General features: G+C 49.4%; 1 non-coding gene across 1 annotated transcript; it reads left to right on the plus strand.

The window, feature by feature from the left end:
- The first annotated feature begins 1,527 nt into the window (after positions 1–1,527).
- Positions 1,528–1,649, plus strand: LOC112318945 (U6atac minor spliceosomal RNA). Its single transcript, XR_002976276.1, has one exon. It is a non-coding gene; the product is annotated as a U6atac minor spliceosomal RNA (small nuclear RNA).
- The last annotated feature ends 7,869 nt before the right edge of the window (positions 1,650–9,518 follow it).

Raw genomic sequence — 9,518 nt, forward strand, 5'->3', positions numbered from 1 at the left:
TTGTAAGAATATCTGCTTCTTTAAAAAATCAATTAGTATCTTTTAATGAATCCACCAATAAGAGGCCCAAAATACACCATCAACAATGTAAAGAACGCGAGAGCCAGTGGTGTGGTTTTTTGTGTTTTGTTTTATTTTTGAGACAAGGTGAGGATTTGGAAAGCTGGTGAGTGATGGCCTTGCTCTCTAAGAGGCCAGGGAGATCCTTTGTGCCAACTGCTTTTTCTCTCTTCCCACCTCCCGGCCAAGCTTCAGAGGAAAATCTTTGTACGTGAACTGGAAAAGATGAATTTCAAGCTTCATTGAGAGCTTTAAAACCTTAAATCCTTCTCAAAAATAACCTGTCTCTCAGGAATCTTCGGGCCCAGAGGATTATAAAGCGACTCCTTGGGCAGTGGAATGGCCGCATTATTAACTAGGATTCCTTCGGTCTCTGACTAGAAGGATGTTATCAATCTGGATGTATTTGTTCTGGTTTGTGACGAAGCAAAACTGTATAATTTTAAATCAGAGGCTGTTATAAACATATGAAACGGCACATTTTCCCCCCCTTGGGGCACTGTGGCAGAAAGTTTCTGGGAATGTAAAAAAAATGTTTTCATAGCCTTGGATACAGAGTCAGGTTTTAGCTCGGTTTTCTTCTTTCTGAGCGTGGATGCTAAATAAAAGTTCTTCTGTTGAGCTCGGTGGCTCCCAGCGAGTGTGCAAGGCTGGGTAGAGGTGAACTGAGGTGTCAGAGGTGAACCGAGTCCTTTGCAGGCTGTTCTGTGGGGTGAACCTGGAGACTGGGCAGTGTGTGTGTGTCTGCTGGGTGGAGGGTGTGAACGGGACCTTAGCGCCCTGGGATGTTTGGGCTGGAAGAAATCTTAGACACACACTAGTTCACCAACTTCCCTATTACCCGGGTCAGGCCCGTGGCCCCGTGTAATGACAAGGGCGACCCTGGGGGAGGCTTCACATTTTCCCCTTGTGAGCTGGCTGTCCTCTGGCCTCCAGTTTCTCACCTCCGAGTGACGGTGATGCTGCTACGTGGCTCAATGACGAAACAGGAATGACAGAGAGGTCACAACAGACGGGGTGCTAAAAAGTGATTACATTTTCACTTGTGTTGGCGCTGCTGGTTGATTACTTTCTGTACAGTTTACACATAATTAATTTTTATTATAAGAAAAGAAAGTTATAGTTGAAATAAGACTATAGCCTCAGAATGCTGGTGTGTGTGTGACAGTCACCCTTTGGAAAGGTGACTGCGTTCTGCGGGTTGTGTAAAGCCGCACTGTCACAGATGGTAGCTCTCAGTCCCCAGTGTGGGGACGGGGGCGCTGAAACGTGGCTGGTTGAGGCGAGATATGCTGTGGGTGTGGAATACACAGTACATTTCAAAGACTTGTACAACTATTTTCATTATGATGACATGTTGAAATGATACCAATGTAAATCAATCGGGTTAAAGACGTTATTAGGGTTCATTTCATCTGTTCATCTTTCCAACGTGCACACTAGAAAGTTTACAATCGCACCTCGGGTGTGGTGTAAGGGACGAAGCTTAGCTGCCCTCTGGTCAAGGACAGAAAGGCCCTGGGGCCTGGTTAACACACAGGTGGTGAAGGCGTTGTCACCTACCTGGTGGCATCTAAGCACGGGTTTGAGGAAGGAGAGTGACTGATTTGTGCGGTGTTCTCCGGGGGTGACAAAAATATCCTGGATCTGGACGGTGGTGGCCGCACAACATTGCGAATACACTAAATGTCACTAACGGCACATTCGATGTCATGTGTGTTTTACCACAGTAGGGAAATAAACGTGGCGTCTGTGGTTATAATTCCGCTGTTCGATGCCTGTTTGAAACCGAGAAGGTGAGGGTGTGGCAGGGAGCAGGGGGGAATGCTTTTTTCTCTCCCTTTGGTCAAAATATTAGCATGGGGTTCAGTTTCCTAGGAGCCTGGCAGCCCCCCTGGAGGCCTTGGCTTCGTGGGGCCCCTATCACCTCACAGTGCCTCCTCTTTTTTGTCTCATTCCCCATTTCCCCCCAACTTGGCATTCTGACCGCTGCTACGTTTCTCACTAACATAACTCCTTCCCCCCAAATTCCTCATAGTGTACGTGGTGCTAAGGAGCTAGGGGTGTTGAAAATAAAGTAGAACACCCAGGTCAGCCTCAGCAGATCCAGTCGAAGAAGAAAAATTAAAGTCTCCTCTGTGCCTTGGTGGAATCTGGCCTCTTCAGTGTGAACCCCATGAGGGAAAACTGGTCTTGGGTGAGGATGGGGTCAGAACAGTGATTGCGGTGGGGCTGGGGTGGGCAGGAGGGGCAGTGATCGGGGTGGGACCTGAGAAAGGGCTTCCAGACCTGGCTGTTGTGGCTCAGTTGCTTGGAACATCGTCCCGTAACCCGAAAGTTTGCGGGTTCAGTTCCTGGTCAGGGCACAGCCTAGGATGCGGGTTAGATCTCGGTTGGGGCGCATATGAGAAGGCAGCAGGTTGGTGTTTCTGTGTTTCTCTCCTCTCTCTCTGGAATCGATGACTATATCCTCAGGGGAGGATTTTTTTAAAAAAAGAAGAAGAAGAAAGGGCTCTGGCGGTGGGAGATGTCCTGTTACTGGTTCGCGCTGATGACCCCTGTGGGTCCACTTTGTGAAAGTTCATTGAGCTTGTGCCTGGTGTGCTTTTCTGAGCGTGCCACGGGTACGTTTCTGAGTGTCACACTAACAGCGAGCGCTGCAGTGTGCGAATGCAGTGGGCGGCCTCTGCAGGTCCCTCCCTGCACTCCTCAGACTACAGGGGGGTGCGTGAGCGACCCGCCTTGAAAAATTAACCCTGGTGCCTTATCTCTCACCTCTCCCCTTGGAGAAGCCGTGCACTTAAAAGACCAGAGGTGGGGGGAAGCGGGGATGGGGGCAATGTGAGGGCGAGGGGTTGCTTACATCCCAAGAGGCTGGGTCAGCTGTGGGTGTAGGTGAGACACCTAAGGCAGTCACGGTCTTGGGGGAGTTCAGAATTCTTTGCCTGCTGTCAATAGACACCCCCAAGGAGGGGAGGGGCGGCTGGGGAGTGACCGGGCTCCACAGTTATCAGTCACGGAAATCCTGAGCAGTGGTGAACGCAGCGCTGGGCCAAGCCTGGAGCAGCGATTAGGGGGAGCACAGAGGGGCTGCTAATGTGGGAGGTTAGGAGCCAGAAAGTGGCCGGGAAACCAGAGGCAGGGGGCCTGGGGTTGGAGGAGCCTAAGCGGAAACGGGGGAGGAAAAATAAATCAATGAGGTCTACCGTTTCACTGGCTTCCTCCCTTATTGCCCCTTTGTTTTGTGCTCAGGACTGAGGTCCTCCCCTGAGATCGCCTCTTCCGGGGACAACAGCCTGGAGGCTGGTTTTGAAAACAGGCCTGGCTCCTGGCTCAAGGACCTTGGCAGTGAACTTCCAGTGGTCGGCTTTCCACAAGCCCCCACCTCTACGGGTGCCAAGAGTCCAGGTACACGCCCAGCACCACCACACACTGGAGAGGTCAAATGTTGGGGTCACTGTCGGGTCACAGGTCAAGAGAACTTAATAAGAGTTGTTGGCCTGTGGAAAGATCAACAGGGATGACACTGGCCCTACGCGAGTGGCCAGGTCTGCCTGCCTGCCGGGTGGCAGTGCTCCAGGTTCCAGCGCCAATGGCAGCCAGTTCCCTTGGAGACACGTAAGACCTCAGAGCTGGGCGAGGAGGCGCAGGTGAGTGGGTGGCAGGGAAAGCAGCCTGTCTGCTCCCAGCTCTGGCCGTATGACGGGGGCAGGATTCTTAACCTTTCTGGGCCTCCCTGCAGACACCCGTATGCATAATAGGGACAATGATGATAACGCAGCATGGACCACAAGGTGATGACAGTGCCCCAGGTACATGTGAGGCACAGTTGGTGTGGGAGTTAAAACCGGGGGCCACTCTTGTTACTCGGGGCGCCTGTAGCCCCTGTAACGGCCCACACAAAGCAAACGCTGAATGGTATTTTCACTTCTCACCTTGTTTCATAAACGCAAAAATCCTCTTTGGATGTCTTAAGGTTACCGAACTCAGGTTAATGTAGGTCTTCTGTGAAAGCGAAGGTGTGATGGTTACATCATAAGCTATATAAATGTTGCAACACTATGTTGTGTACCCGAAACTTATATAATGTGGTATGCCAACTACAGTTTAATTTAAAACATTTAATTAAAAAAAATAACAAAGGTAGCCCTGGCCAGGTAGCTGCATTGGCTGGGGCATCATCCCATACTCCAAAAGGTTGCAGGTTTGATTCCTGGTCAGGGCACCTATCTAGGTTGTGGGTTTGATTCCCAGGCAGGGCACGTACAGGAGGCAGCCGATCAAGTTTCTCTGTCACATCGATGTTTCTCTCTCTCTCAAATCCATAAGTATATTCTCGGGCAAGGATAAAAAAAAAGGCATAATGCAGACTTTGAAAAAGTGGGGGATACCTGTATTTGCAGAGTGATGTGTGCTACGTAGGGGAAGTGCAGGGCGCCAGAGTGACATTTCACCTGAGCCCTGAAGGGTGATGCCTCCGCCCAGGGAAGGGGGTGCTGGTGGCTGGGGTCAGAAGTGGGGAAAGCATTGCAGCAAAGGGAACACACACCCGTACCTATTCCTACCGCAACCCAATCCTACTGGCTCCAGAACCTTCTTCCTCTGCAAGAATGCAGATGGGGTTTCTTGACTAGACACACAGAGGCCATGCTTGCTGTGAAACCATCCCCATTTGTATATTTTTATATTATGCTCGGAACCCTTGCCTATTCCTATGGGCCACCCGCTCCATACCCCTGACGTGACCGGCCAAAAGAGAAACCCGAAGAGAAAAACACACTCGCAGTGTTTATTATAGTTACCATGACTCAGATCTGAAGACTAGAATTTAATGGAGGGTTTCCTAACAGTCCTTAGGGACTGGAAGAGCTTTTTTCCCACCAGCCATGCAGTAGGATTATAAAAACACATTTCTTTCTTAGAAAAATAAAAGAACCCCTCTGATCTCAAAGTTCTGATTTTGCTAAAAGCCGAGCACGTGTTCCAAATTTCCATGTCTCCTCACACCTGCCTTTTCACCCGCGTTCTCTTCGTTTCTCTGGTGTAGCAACAAGCCACAGAGAGAAGCAGCTGACCTTGCTCCTGACCTTGCTGTGTAATTTCAGCCAAGGTCCTTGCCCTCTCTGAGCCTTAGGTTCTTCACCTGTGAAGGGCAGGGAGAAATCTCAGGAGTCAGGTTTCATCCCTTGGTTCTCCTGGGAGGGCCACAGCAAATGGGCAATTCATTCCATAGCCCCCAGTCCCATAGGAAACTCTCCTTCCCCTGGGGACAAGGCCTTCTTTGTCCTCAGTGATCACCTTGGTGAAGCCAATTTAGGTATCAATCAACAAGGGTTTCTTTCCCCCCCCGGGCCAGCCTCCCTCTCCACTTTGCCTCTTGCCCACATTCACCACATTGCACTTCTAGAGGGCTTTTGAACTCCGGAGTTCCTCCCCCAGTTTTCCCAGGTCCACCTGCCGCTCCCCACGCATCTCCACTCCTGTGAATGTCCAGACCAAGAATTCAATGCCTCCAGGGTCCAAGTCTGTAGGGAAGAAGTCTCGAAGAGGTGCCCCGGTCCACGCAGTATGACAGGAGGAACTTGGTCACCTCTGGGCTCCTGCTCAGTCCAAGGGGCTCTAAGCTCCATGGGTGGTGCTGGAGAAGAAGGAAGTCCAAAATAACGACTGTTTGCTGAGTTTGCCCTATTAGTTCTGCTTCTGGGAATGGATCACAGGAAGTCCCTTTATCATTTTCCCTCGATTTGTACTTCCTTGCCACTTGCCAGACTCCCTCTTAATTCTCGGTGTCTGCGATGTATTCTCCGTTTCGTTGGATTAACCGGATCTGTTAAACTGCCCTACATACTGTCCCAAGTGGTCTGTAGAATTGCGAGCTTCGAGTCTAAAATCCACTTGAACTTGGCATGCATTGCCCATCCACTGTCTTTCTCAACAGTGCCTGGCAGACACATCAGGACCTTTATGACAACGTAGACCCTTTCCACTCTGCTCACCCCACCCCAATACTCAGTTCCCTCGAACTAACAAGGAAATGTGAGGTCTGGAATGACCTCCTGCTAACATTCTGCCCCCAGCCCCGGGGTTTCTGCTCTGCCTTCAGTGAGCTCTAATCGGTGCTATCGTATACCATGTAGGACAAAAAGGAATTTAAAGCATTTTAACAAGTCTTAGCCCAAATTACTCTCTCTTTTTGTCGGTTGTCAGCAGCTCAGGATCCAACTAACGAGACATATACTTTCCCACAGACAGTCTAGGGTGCAAAACACATTGTTCGTACTTTTCGGGGGGCGGGGGGAGGGAAGAAGAAATAATAAAAATAAGATATTGTGCGAGCTTTGAAGTGCCCGGGCACAATGGCGTGTTCCTTTGTTGAACAGCGGCGCTTCCTCCCGCCACTCAGCTAGATCCTTATCAAACGTTTCTGAGCAGGAGACAATGAAAACGACCCAGCGGGAATGTAAGAGCAGATGACAAATGTGCTGTGAAAGGGTCCCCATTGGAAACGAACGGCCCGAGGCTGTGAGCGAAGGGCGCTTTATCTTCTGCACCCTTTTCAGAGCTGGGATCCAGAGCTGCTTTCCCTGGAAAATGAATGGAGTGCCGAGGAGGCAGCCTGGCCCTCTTCTCTGGCCCTTCCCTCGTACCCTGCGGCCTTTTGAATGAGTTATTTCTTACTGTCGCCCTGCCAGGCAGGTCACCATCAATATCCCTGGTTAGAGGCCGGGCTGGGGGGTGACTCAGTCGTGGGCCTTGACTATGTGGGGGTCATGTGGCTGTGGATGGGGAGCAGCTGTCCTCAGAGTCTCTCCTGAGTTCAGAGGCGAAGGTGTGAGCAAACCTGAGTGGGGTGGGAGAGGCACTGAGTGAAAAGAAGCTCCCGGTCTGGGGCGTGGTGTTTCCTGGGATACCATGAAGCTTTCTGAGGGCAGGGATGTGTCCTCTGCCTCTTGGTTGTAGGGCATCTATTAGTTATATGTGTGCCCAGAAAAATCAATGTTCATTTGCTGGATGGACGAATAGTATAGACAGCTCCTTAGGTAGGCATCTTCCAACCAAGGCTAGGGACCCGTGGGTCTTGGGTGACTTGATCTGCAAAGAAGGAGTGATCAAGTGACTCTGTAAGGTCATTATTCCACAATTAGCTCCAGCTAGTGGTTCTGTTCAAGTCAATTAAAATTCAGGCAAGTCAATCCTTCTTCATCATCTATTATGTGGAAGGTAACAGGCAAGGCCTGGGTGGATTGCAGAAATGAATTAGTCATGGCTTCTGCTCTCACAAGCCAAAGGTGGAATGGGAGAGAAAGAGATCCACATAACCTCTTATAATACAGGTATTTGCGAATATGAGAAGTGTCATTTTAGACATCCAATCAAAGCCCCGAGGCCACGGCAAAGGGAGTGATGGATTCCAGTTTGGAACTGAGAGGGGAGTGATGATAATGATGATAATAATACAAACTAACTCTTCTATGTGCCATGCGAGTGATACGTGCTTTACTTGGACTGTTTTATTTAATCCTGATGCTAACTGTATACAATAAATGCTAATTCTGTTTTCATTTTACTCACGATAAGATGGAAGCAGAGAGAATGTAAGTAACTCCCAGCAAGCAGTGGAGTCGGAATCGAAGCTGGCAGTTGATGTAATATAGGCTAAGTCTGAAAGAAAATGAACACATTTAGAACAGGTAGTGTAATCCAGTCTCTGGGCAAGGTGATTCCCACTGATAATTCATCTACTTCTCGTGGTAACTCTGAACATTGTATTTCCACCCCCATTTTACAAATCTGAGACTTAAAGGGACTAAGTGACTTGACAGAGTGCCATGGCTAATACATGTCAAAAGGGGCATTCAAAACCAGGCAAGTGTGGTCTCAAAACATGTCATTTCCCCAACTATCCACAAAGCTGCCTCAGGAAGCAAAAGGCCAGTGGCCCCTCGGGGCCTCAGAAACCCCAGGAAGGGCAGTCGTGCCCAGCTAAGGCAATTGGGGGGTCTTAGTCACAGACCCTGGAAAGTCTTCCAGCCCCTTGTAGGTGTGTCCCACAGAGGAACTCTCACCTGTGGACCTGCATCAGTAGCAGACTTCAGAGAGAGCTTCTAGCATTTTAGAACTGGTCAAGCTGCCCACAGGGCTGTTGTACCAGCCATCTATCACTGTGTAACAAATTGCCACACATTTAGTGGCTTAAAACAATACCCATTGCTATCTCCCGGTTTCTGCTATCAGGCGTTTGGACACAGCCTGGCTGGGTCCTCTGGTCAGGGTCTCACAGGCTGCTGTCTGATGCTGGTCTGCTGGGTTCCCATTGGGAGCTCAGGCTTTGCTTCCAAGCTCACCCCCGTTGTTGGCAGAATCCATTCAGTTCCTTGTAGTTGTCGGACCTCTCATCTCTGAGATGCTGCCCCTCTCCATAGCCTGCTCACGCCATGGCTATTTGCTTCTTCAAGGCCAACAGGAGAATGTCTCTTCCCCGAGCAAGGGCCTAGTCTTCCTTGTGAGGCATTCTACTTGATTAAGTAAGATCCACTCAAGATCATCTCCCTTTGGATTAACTCAAAATTAACTGATTTGAGATCTCAATCTCACCTGCAAAATCCCTTCATCTTTGCTGTAGAAGGCACCCCAATCACAAGTGACCTCCTACCCTATTTACAGGCTCTGTCCATACTCAGGGGGTGGGGATTGTATAGGACATGCATACCCAAGGAGTGGAACTCGGGGGCCATCCTAGGATTCTGCCTGCCCCGTGGAACTCATTCCTGCTGCCAGTGGAGGTGTTGGCCACCTTCGGGTTCAAATAGGACCCCATCATGTAGGCAGGGCCGGGGCAGAGCGTGTGTATGAGCTGCGTGCATGTGGAATTGTATGTCTCCACTTTTTCTTTTGCAAGGCTCCTCCACCACCCATTGGTTGCTTTTGGCTGTGGGTCAGCATTTCCGATGAAAGATTTCATGGGGAAAAGATGACATTTACGTCTACAGTTGATATGGTGATTAGCTTTGGTGATCATCTTTTAATTATCTCTGCTTCCCCTCTCCCCCATTGTTGGGGCCAGTCAAGACTTAGTTGTCCATATTATTTACTGAAAGAGCTGCAGGGGAAAAGGCCAAGGTTAATGCCAAATAACCGAAAGGAAGCAACATGTCTGAGGACATCCAAATGTTAATGGATGGAATCCGCTTCTAGGCCTGAAGATTTTTATCTTCACACAGTCTTGGGAAACTGCATTTTACTTCAACTGAGCAACTCTTATAAGTAGAATTTGATGGCTTGTTCAAGGATTGTCTTTGGGCATTCCACCTTAGAGTGGTTTTGGTCTGGTTTGGTTTGGTTCAGTTTACCATTTTCACGTGTACACACTTAGCCCAAAATCTTATTGCACAATGAAAGAAGGTTGAGTCTGTGATACTAAGAGAATTTGTAAGAAAGCAATTTAGGGATTTCAGTCT

Source organism: Desmodus rotundus, chromosome 10, assembly GCF_022682495.2.
Source record: "Desmodus rotundus isolate HL8 chromosome 10, HLdesRot8A.1, whole genome shotgun sequence".
NCBI lineage: Eukaryota > Metazoa > Chordata > Mammalia > Chiroptera > Phyllostomidae > Desmodus > Desmodus rotundus.